This window comes from Mixophyes fleayi, chromosome 4 (assembly GCF_038048845.1).
Source record: "Mixophyes fleayi isolate aMixFle1 chromosome 4, aMixFle1.hap1, whole genome shotgun sequence".
Lineage (NCBI taxonomy): Eukaryota > Metazoa > Chordata > Amphibia > Anura > Limnodynastidae > Mixophyes > Mixophyes fleayi.
In genome coordinates, this window is record NC_134405.1 from 155,810,077 (window position 1) to 155,820,402 (window position 10,326).

Here is a 10,326-nt window from a genome sequence, read left to right on the forward strand (position 1 = left end):
GGCGTTAGTCACTAACATTGCTCAAAGGTTCAAACCTGCTCTACAACCACATCACTCACTGACCAATCAGCTTTCAGCTGTCTGTGTAAGTTACACAATAAAGGTAAGTTACAAACTACATGCTTGGCATTTAGCAGAATTCCACCTACATTGTCCCTTTCACTTAAGAACTACTTCGCATTCTGGTCTTTGGAACTGTCTCCATAGGTTTGGAGGGCAGCGGGCAAGGTGGAGAGAGCAAAAATATCACTGGCACTTCAGGACCACCTCCTTTGTTAATTTCAACTTTTTCGTTTTTCTCCTAAAGTATTTCTTGGTTTGGTCTTAGGTCTTAATCATTAGCAGAGCCGCCATCAGGGGGTATGGCTGGTGCAGCTGTAAGGGGCCCAGCCAGATCGCTCCGTCTGTCCAGGTCCCCTGGACTGTTCAGGCCCCTTAGTCTGACTGACTGGCTCCCTTTGCCTCCGCGATACGGTGACTCCCAGGCATTGATAGACTAGGAGCGTGTGGAGTGGTGAAGTCATCACTGTGCGCCACACTCCCAGTCTATCAGTGATTGGTAGCCACCACTATTCTTGCAGAGGGTAAGTTAATTGGACATCTATTATGATAGAGGTGGGGGATTTACTGTGATGGGAAGAGGGGAACATTTACTGTGATGGGGGGTGGATCATTTACTGTCATGAGGGAGTGGGGGAAGGCATGTACTGTATTGAGGGAAGGGGGTGCATGTACGGTCAAAGAGGGAGGGAGCATGTATGGGGAGGGAGGCCCATTACCAGATTAATTAGTACTGGGCCCCACAGTTTCTGATGGCAGCCCTAGTCATGAGAGTGAGACTGGCAGGTGAAGCTGCTTCCTACAGGAACATATTAGTTTCTCAGACAGGTCCTGACATGCCTCCATAATACAGAGTAATCTGTCCAGAAGACCAACCCATTGTGTTCTGTATGTGAGCAGTTTCCTACCAACTCACCAGTGCTGTTAACCATGGTCACTGACCATGACTAGCATTGTGTTAGAGAGCCGAAGGGCGTACAAATGAATGCTTGCAGCCCTCTGGTCGTGGAAGGTCGCAGGCATAAATTTTATAGCTATGGCATTTAAAATGGTTAAAACATGTCTGCATCATATCTGCATCACAATCAAAAAAAGCTTTTAATAGCAATATATTCCTCTGGACCTTGGAACCTTGCCAGGATTGCATTACTGTGATTGTCTTGAACAGCATCTAAGAAGATTTATGATGTCAGAGGTAAAGAATTCTTGCACATTACAGTATTGCTTGCTTGGGTTGAATTCAATTGGATTATCTTACTTAGTGATGTTTGCCAGCAGTGCAGGACTCTAGATTCATTACAACCGATAACATCAGAGTCACCTAAGAATAAATTTAAAAATCTTTCACACATGGCTTTTTCATCACCGATTTCAATAAATTACAAAGATTTAGGATTTCAGTTGATCACAAGCCATTGTACATTAATTAAAATTGTAATTATTGTCTGAGAACACCACTCCAAGGGAACCCTAGAGATGTTTAAGTGAGTTTCTATTTACAGCTGGTTGGGATTGCTGGATCTTTTTAGCCTACACACAGATATTTGGTTCAAATTGGTTTAAAATGATTGTTGAGTGGCCAAATTTAGTTCAATTGTCCACTAACCTATGTTGTCATATTATCGGCCTATGATTGGCTAGGTTTAAGCAAGGTCAAGGAAAGGCACAAAATGGTGGGCATCAACAATTGAATAATAATTGGCAAGTAATACAACAAGTTCAGTAATCTAATCAGCAAGACAAGCTGTATTATTCATTAGCACAAAACTATACTTGGGCACTGATAAGATAGAGAACAGCATTTAAATAGGAAATACATTATCGGGTTTGTATATGTGTCATTACTTGTGCACTAGTTAGCATCACATGGATAATAATGAAAGGATGTAACAAGATGAATATGGATTCAAAACTACTAAGTATGTGACAGCATTTTTACCCATATCTCTTGTGCAGTACCCGCTGTTTCTACCTATAGTTACAATAATCTTTCTTCCCCCCTCCCCTCCCCCCTTGGTCTGCATCTAGTATGGCAGGTTTAGAGGCTAATACATACCTCCTAATATTAAGAATCCCAAAAGCAGAACAGAATTAGCCCCACCTCTATTCAATTAAAACTCCACCCACAAATGGACATATTTGGTAAAACTACCCACTTTCCTGGTAAGCCCAACCCCTTCTGCTGTCCCCAAATTAGGATATTTAAATTCCGGACCATTGGCAGGTATGCTAATAGGCTATGATTTGTCATAGGGGCAGCACGGTGGCTTAGTGGTTAGAACTTCTGCCTTACAGCACTGGGGTCAGGCGTTCGATTCCCGACCATGGCCTTATCTGTGTGGAGTTTGTATGTTCTCCCTGTGTTTCTGTGGGTTTCCTTCGGGTGCTCTGGTTTCCTCCCACACTCCAAAATCATACTGGTATGTTAATTGGCTGCTATCAAAATTGACCTTAGGCTGTCTGTGTGTGTTAGGGAATTTAGACTAAGCTTCATTCAGGTAGGGACTGATGTGCGTGAGTTGTCTGTACAGCTCTGCGGTATTGGTGGCGCTTTATAAATAAATGATAGTAATGACAAAATGATTCTTTATAGGCTGGTGAGCTTATCGCTTGTGTTTAGTTTACACCCTGCCAGTTCTCCTACTCACTTCATTTCACCAGTGAATAAAATATACTATATTTTTTCCTCCCTTTTAAGCACCTCCATGGTAGACTCAAATACGTATGATAGCAGATGTCTTTATTCTACGCATAATTTAAAAATTTAAATAATACTTTCTTTACTATTATTAAAATATCACAAAAAGTGATTATTTGCATGTAGAGCATTTGTTTAATGTACATGAATTATACATTTTAATGAAATTATAGTAAATATATGTTTAAATAATTAACTATTACATTCTAAAATAAATGAGCTTATTCAGAGAAAATAGGTTAGGTATGTCTTATATCAGAGAATGGTAGCTTTGAAATATCAAAACCGACAGGTTCTAACCTGCAAATAACAGCACACGTCTTCCAAGAATTTGTTTCAGTGACGTATTTATCTATCAGCTAAAAACATCAGTAGTACAAGAAAATGATCCCCACTCTCAGCACACAGATCTGTGCTTACAGGAGAACTACAAGAAATTGCACTGTGAACAGGTGAGGGAGTGATGTCTTTTAATCTTGTGGTCCAATTCCTGCTTTTAGAGCATGTGACCAGCTTCAGAGGTAGAGAAGAAATGCCAATATAACACATCGGCATATATTGGCCCATTTCGAGTATACCTTATTTCTCAATATTGGCCATGAAACTTTAAACATTTTTGCTGGTGGAAATTGCCATTAAATGTTCCCAGTTCAAATGTGTGGGACCCTAGTACAATGCAATCTATATTGTAAATTGTGCTCTGGCCAATGTGAAGTAAAATATGTATTGGATATTGGGTTTTGAAATACCTGTTCTTTGTTACTATCAAAAACAGTGTAAGTAACCCTTTTGACCTCAACTTCCCCACCGTTTTGTTTTTCATTTCTTTAAATACTGTAAAGTTGTATTTGTTAGAGGACGAATAAGAAATACAAAATTGTAAGCAATACTTATTTTTTTCACATACTTTGCCTGATCATATTATGCTCCAAAACATTTGTTCGAAAAATGAAAAATTATGAATGAAAAAAAAATGATATATATATTATCACTGTGCAAGGGCACTGCCACTATGATTACTGAGCTAATGTGTCATTGGTGGATAACTGTATCATTATTAAAAGTTTCTTCTACATGGCCTAAAAGCAATAAAGCCACATTGTCTTGTTCCCCAGCCACTACTCCTTTAATAAATGCATCCTAACAGTTATATAAAATGATCACAGATTATATAGAAATAAATGATGATGATGATGATGATCATGGATGTGTGTAGCGGTGGGAGTAGAGATAAGCAAACTTTCTGAGTAGATAAAATACAAACCACTAGCGGGAGCAGAAGAAAAACATTACAACGAATGTGGCTAGTTGATGAAAGCAGAGGCAGCCAGTCACCCCAACCATTGTGCTGTCCGAGACCTGGAACTATGTGGCCTATTCACAGGCCTGAGCTCTGACTGGGAATGTAAAGGCCTAGGGCAGTTAATATACTGTTCCTTGAATTGTTTGTCAAAAGGACAGTTAACTATAAACTCTCATCACTGAATAAAAAAATATATATTCTATGACTCTTTAGACAGCCCTAAAATCATCCTCCGTTATTGCATATAGCCCTTTGCTGTTGCCTTCTTCCTTACAATTTGTCTAATATTATATACGAACAGGTTGTTAGGAGCAAGATTACAAGAACAGATCAATGTCTTGTGTCAGCTATAACTGTAATAAAAAATGTACTGTAGCAGTGGAATTGTATATGAATTGAAACAAAAGTAAACCCTGTATTATATATTGGGAAATACAGCTAGCTGCTGTACAAAAGTCATGCAGTATTATTTGTGTAACTGTTTCAGTACCAGAGATTTAAGGATTAAGGGTCATATTTAACAACTAGTGATGTTACAATTTCGGACACATACCGTAAATTCCACGCCACTTGTAGTGTCCCGCATATTTATGAAAGGTGCATTGCAGCAGATATCTGCTGTTTTGCATTGTGCTTTTTTTGGGAGCAGTCACCATTCAATAGTATGGTGACTGCTCCCTCTCGCAATATAACAAGTTCCGAAAAATAGTTTTTTTCGGAAACTTGTCATGTTTAATATACATTAGCTTCAGCTGGCGTACATTATCATAATTGAAAAATTTCAGTGCTGGCAGCTCTGCTCCGAAGAGCAGAGCTGGACAGCGCATGTGTGGAGGGATCACATGATCCCTCCCTGTCACTCACCGCTCTGTCTCTGCAACTATAGTTGCAGAGACAGAGCGGAGATGTTTGTGCGCATGTGCAAGTCGAAGGAAAACGAAGAGGTCAAGGAGGAGATCCGGAGACAGCGCATTCAGAAGAGGCGGGGTAAGTATGTTTTTTTTAAAAGGGGTAAAAGCAGAATGGCACAGTGAAGGGGGGTAAAAGCAGCATGGCACAGTGTGAAGAGGGGTAAAAGCAGCATGGCACAGTGGGGAAGGGGGTAAAAGTAGCATGGCACAGTGGGGAAGGGGGTAAAAGCAGTATGGCACAGTGGGGAAGGGGGTAAAAGCAGTATGGCACAGTGGGGAAGGGGGTAAAAGCAATATGGCACAGTGGGGAAGGGGGTAAAAGCAGTATGGCACAGTGGGGAAGGGGGTAAAAGCAGCATGGCACAGTGGGGAAGGGGGTAAAAGTAGCATGGCACAGTGTGAAGAGGGGTAAAAGCAGCATGGCACAGTGTGAAGAGAGGGTAAAAGCAGCATGGCACAGTGTGAAGAGAGGCAAAAGTAGCATGGCACAGTGTGAAGGGGGGTAAAAGCAGCATGGCACAGTGGGAAGGGGGTAAAAGCAGCATGGCACAGTGTGAAGAAAGGATAAAAGCAGCATGGCACAGTGTGAAGAAAGGATAAAAGCAGCATGGCACAGTGTGAAGAGGGGCAAAAGCAGCATGGCACAGTGTGAAGAGAGGGTAAAAGCAGCATGGCACTGTGTGAAGGGGGTAAAAGCAGCATGGCACAGTGTGAAGAGAGGGTAAAAGCAGCATGGCACTGTGTGAAGGGGGTAAAAGCAGCATGGCACAGTGTGAAGAGAGGGTAAAAGCAGCATGGCACAGTGTGAAGAGGGGCAAAAGCAGCATGGCACAGTGTGAAGGGGGGTAAAAGCAGCATGGCACAGTGTGAAGAGGGGCAAAAGCAGCATGGCACAGTGTGAAGGGGGGTAAAAGCAGCATGGCACAGTGTGAAGTGGGGTAAAAGCAGCATGGCACAGTGTGAAGGGGGGTAAAAGCAGCATGGCACAAAACTCTTTCTTATAACAATCTAGTTTTGTGTACCTCTTTTATTGTTCTTATTTGAGTATTAAATGCATGAAATATTAAACTACCTTTCAGTATATCTTTTTGTATACTTAAAAGGGACATTAGGGCAGAGAACCAGTTATTAATTTATTTGAATCCCACGACTGATAATAGGTATTATAATATATGATATCATAATATCCATTTAATTTATAGTAGGTAGTACATTATTCTATATATAGCTAGAGTCATCAGTCAAGGTCACTGCAGTCCACTAATTGATCCTGGGTGAAACTGACATTCACAATCAATATAAAACATGTTTAACTGGACTGGCCTTGCTCACAGGAATTTGTACTGGGCTGGAGAGGGTTTTGCAAGATGCAGGTAGCCTGCGTTTTTTTTAATGGCGGACTACATATACATATAACAGCTACTCAATGACTACTATATATTTAACCTAAAGAACCCCCCCCCCCCCTAATGTTTAGGATCCTATGTATGGCAATATACTTTCTTTGCTTACTGTAAATATGAAGCCATGATTTCATGTAAGATATCAATTTGCTTTCTAGAGATTAATATGGTACGCTGTAATCACAATACAATGCAGTCTTCTGTGTTTGTGGAGAACATGTCTGTACTTAGTTGCTTCAACATACAGGTAATGCATAGCTGAAATAGTTCTAGTAATACAGTCACGGAAGGGAAATCCTCCCTTTTGTTTTCCTGTCAAATTCATATTATGTGAGACACGTCTCTATCTCTGCTCAGGATAATAACTTACGTCCATACATGGAGTTGTCAGTGGTGTTGCAATGCTGATTTGTGAATAAAACGGACTGTTTGTCAGTATCATGTATCATTGTCATACTGTTTTTATTACATTTTATATTTACAGTTCACATTTTTCTATAAAGTATAGTGATAAAGTAAGAGCACTATCCAAGATTTCATGCAAACCTTCTAATATATAAATGCTTAGTGGCGTCTGTGTGTGTGTGGAAAAAATAAACCAAGTTGCAGCGCCACCTGCTAGGCAGAGTTATACATTGACCTACTAAATTCTTAGTGTGTGTGGGAAAAAATTTTCAAAAAGGGCTGAAATTTGGTAGGGCTCAAACTCATTTTCGTGAGGTAATTTTACCTCATGAACACACATGTGTAGAGGCGTGCGTTAGTGTGTGTGTGTGTGTGTGTGTGGAAAAAACTATTTTCTCAGAAAGGGCTCATCCAATTGACCTGAAATTTGGTATACTGACATTATTTGACAAAAAAATTAGAATAGTCAAGTCAGTTAACTTCCATCATCCCCCCTTCCCCCCGTGGGAGGGGTAGTAAAGGCTAAATTTACGAGTTGAGGGGTCAAACTCATTTTCGTGAGGTAATTTTACCTCATGAACACACATTAAAAAGGCTGCTTGCGACGGGAAGTAACGCTCTTCCCCTGAGGAGGCCTGGGCTAGGCCCAAATGCATGACAAGAACCTTTTTAAGACCTTAAGTAGCTTGATTTGACTAGAATGCATGAGTATCATGCACGGGTTAACTTGTGTATATATATATATACATATACAAATTTGGTGGAAGTGGACTGGTATACGTTGGTACGCCATACTGCCTCTTCTCCTACTGCCTTCATTCTAAAACTATCACATTCCATTTACTTACATTCCCATTATATTTTTCATACCGACCACTTCTACATTTACACATTGACCACTATTATATAACTTTAATACTGGCAAAAAGGCCTTTGCTTATTGATCACAGTACCACCGTGCTAAAACGATTACCGTTATTACAGTAATAGTGCGCGTAATTACTGCTATTACTGTAGTTCTAACGCCAGCTTTTTTCTCACAGCTCCCTGAGCTGGTTAATATTACCGTAATAACAGCAATATCTATAACGCAGCAGTGCTTGGGGGGAATGGAATTTCCCCCTATGAGCTGGTACCATTGAATAGAAAGATTAACAAAATAAAACTGAATGAGTCTTTTTTTTTTTTTTTAAGATAAATCTTTTGACTCATAGGGGCATATTCAATTAGCTTTCGGATTCGCTGTAACGCTCGTTAAGTGCGCGTTCTTGCGGGTATTACGGTACCGCATTAACGCGGATTTTCATTCGCAGCCCAAATCCACGTTATTGCGGTAATGTGTATTACGTTTCGCGGCTCTTCCGGCGCGTTACCGCGAATCCAAAAGCTAATTGAATATGCCCCATAGTTTTATAGTTATGTAATGAATGTTCCCAAGAGGCTCTTCTACATGTCACCAGCAAGCTAATTTGTAGCAGACAACATTCATATATTTGATCAGTTCTGAAGCTGACTCATCCAGTGACTGGAACAGAATGAGCTGCTGTCACTACTTGAGTAAAGAGGGAAATCTTTTTATTATGCAGCTGACGCAAGAGCAGGTCTTGTTTACTGGTAGAACATTAATGAGCATATATTATTCTCCTTGCAGTCTTTTGGCATGAGAAGAAAGCAGACCAGCATTAGGCAAGTGCCTGGGAACAATATTGTTATTGTAAATTGTGGTAACGTTTATATATTTATCCAGCTCCTGCAATAAACCCTCGGAATACAGCACAGGTGAGCTAAATACAGTATGTCAGGAACTCTTTTCTACTGTCATTTCTCAGGTTTATGTATGTCTTATTTTTGATAGGCAGATATTGACAACTCCTTCACACACACAAATATATAGCTTCCTTAACGAACCTCTGAACCTACAATATGTGTTGGCTTAGATAAAATAGCTATTACAAACCTTCATATATACGTGTTTGTTTGAGGGACTTAGAACTGAAGATTTTTTTAGATAAATTTATGGGGAAATTATTTCCTACACACTGTAGACTTCGTGTTAATAATCTAATTGAAGGAGACTGCATCCAGACAGGTTTAGCCACATGTTGCAGGTAATGATTGGCAACAGATAACAATAGCTTACATTAATCTCCATTACAAATAAAAACAATGTCAAACATCTCAAGTTATTTCAAGGCAAAAGAACTTTAACACACATATTTGTGGATGTTAGTATTAGCTCTTTAGTATAAGGCAACTTGGATCTTAGGTTGAGTGACCCTTTAAAATGTGGTGTTTGACAATAAACACCTGTTGGATTTAACTTTGTTAACATCATTCATTTTTGCAGCAATGGCAAAATATATCTAAATATGGGTTACAACTTCTATAATGGTTATTTTCATATACAATGGTAATAACATGTTTAATTATTTGCGTGTGTGCAGATGTAATGTCTGAGTACAGCTCTCTTATGACTGGGGAATGTCCATAAGCTTTTCACATATAATTGGCAGCACTAAATTATATTAGCCACACAAACTTTGATAAAATGCTGATATCACAATATCAGAATTTTACTGCTTACTATTGCTGTATATTAAAAAGAAAATCATACAGTACATGCAATTGTATATATTTATTAGTAAAACATAGTTTGGGTTAATCTTTGCTGGCATTGGAATTTACTTTGTCCGGTTTAAACACTCTGTAAATGATGTACATTAGCACATCATTAGCAATCTAGTAAAGCACCGTATCAATGACAATTCAGCGTGAGTGCAACCACATATATAACTAGAGTACGTTGTGTATAACAAAGCTTCATGCATGTGAAAAATGACTTATTATGATAATTTTTCAGTTACAGACTTGCATGAAAGCTGCCATAACAAAAATATTATCTAAGTTTCCAAAACTATTGCACAAAGTAGACATGAATAGAAACACATACCTCTGGCCTCAGTACAATGGCTCAAAATGTGCTTGTGTGTCCGGATGGCTGGATGAAGCTGCTGTTTATTGAGACACTTCCCTTTTCAATATAACATCTCACACTAGCACATGCTCCAGCCTACAGCTACTCTGGTTGGTGTGGTGTGGCTACAGGAAGTCTAGTGACTCAAGGTAGAAAACTGTATAAAATGTATGTAATCTCATACAGACCAATAAAGAAATGTCAAACTTGCCTAAATTTCCTGTAGTTTAAGTTTTGAGAATAAAGAAAAGTAACTGTAGAATTTAAATTATATTTTGCAAGTAAGATAGAGGAGGTTTAAACATTTTTAAACCTCCATTTTCCTCTGCCACTTGTCAAATCTACTTCATCTCTATATTCAGTGCCAGAGCCTAAAGCCATTGTAAACCCATACTGGCCTACTTTTCAATACCCTTCCAGCAGGTATGAAAATAAGAGATGTCTGTGATTGGTTGAAGGTATTCAGTTCATCCAGTGGATGGACCAAGGTGTATGATGAATCATTTTTCATGAACACAGCACGTCCCTGTCCAACTTGCAGGCAGGTAAGCACTCTTCTCAGACAACTGTCT

General features: G+C 39.4%; 1 protein-coding gene across 1 annotated transcript in view; it reads right to left on the minus strand.

Annotated features, from left to right (window-relative positions):
• The window catches only part of FAM107B (family with sequence similarity 107 member B), a 72,501-nt gene extending 62,670 nt beyond the window's left edge, over positions 1-9,831 (minus strand). The window contains exon 1 of the mRNA XM_075208674.1: positions 9,731-9,831. The gene's annotated coding sequence lies outside the window, so the exon portion shown is untranslated. The remainder of the gene's footprint in view (positions 1-9,730) is intronic.
• Positions 9,832-10,326: the final 495 nt, after the last annotated feature.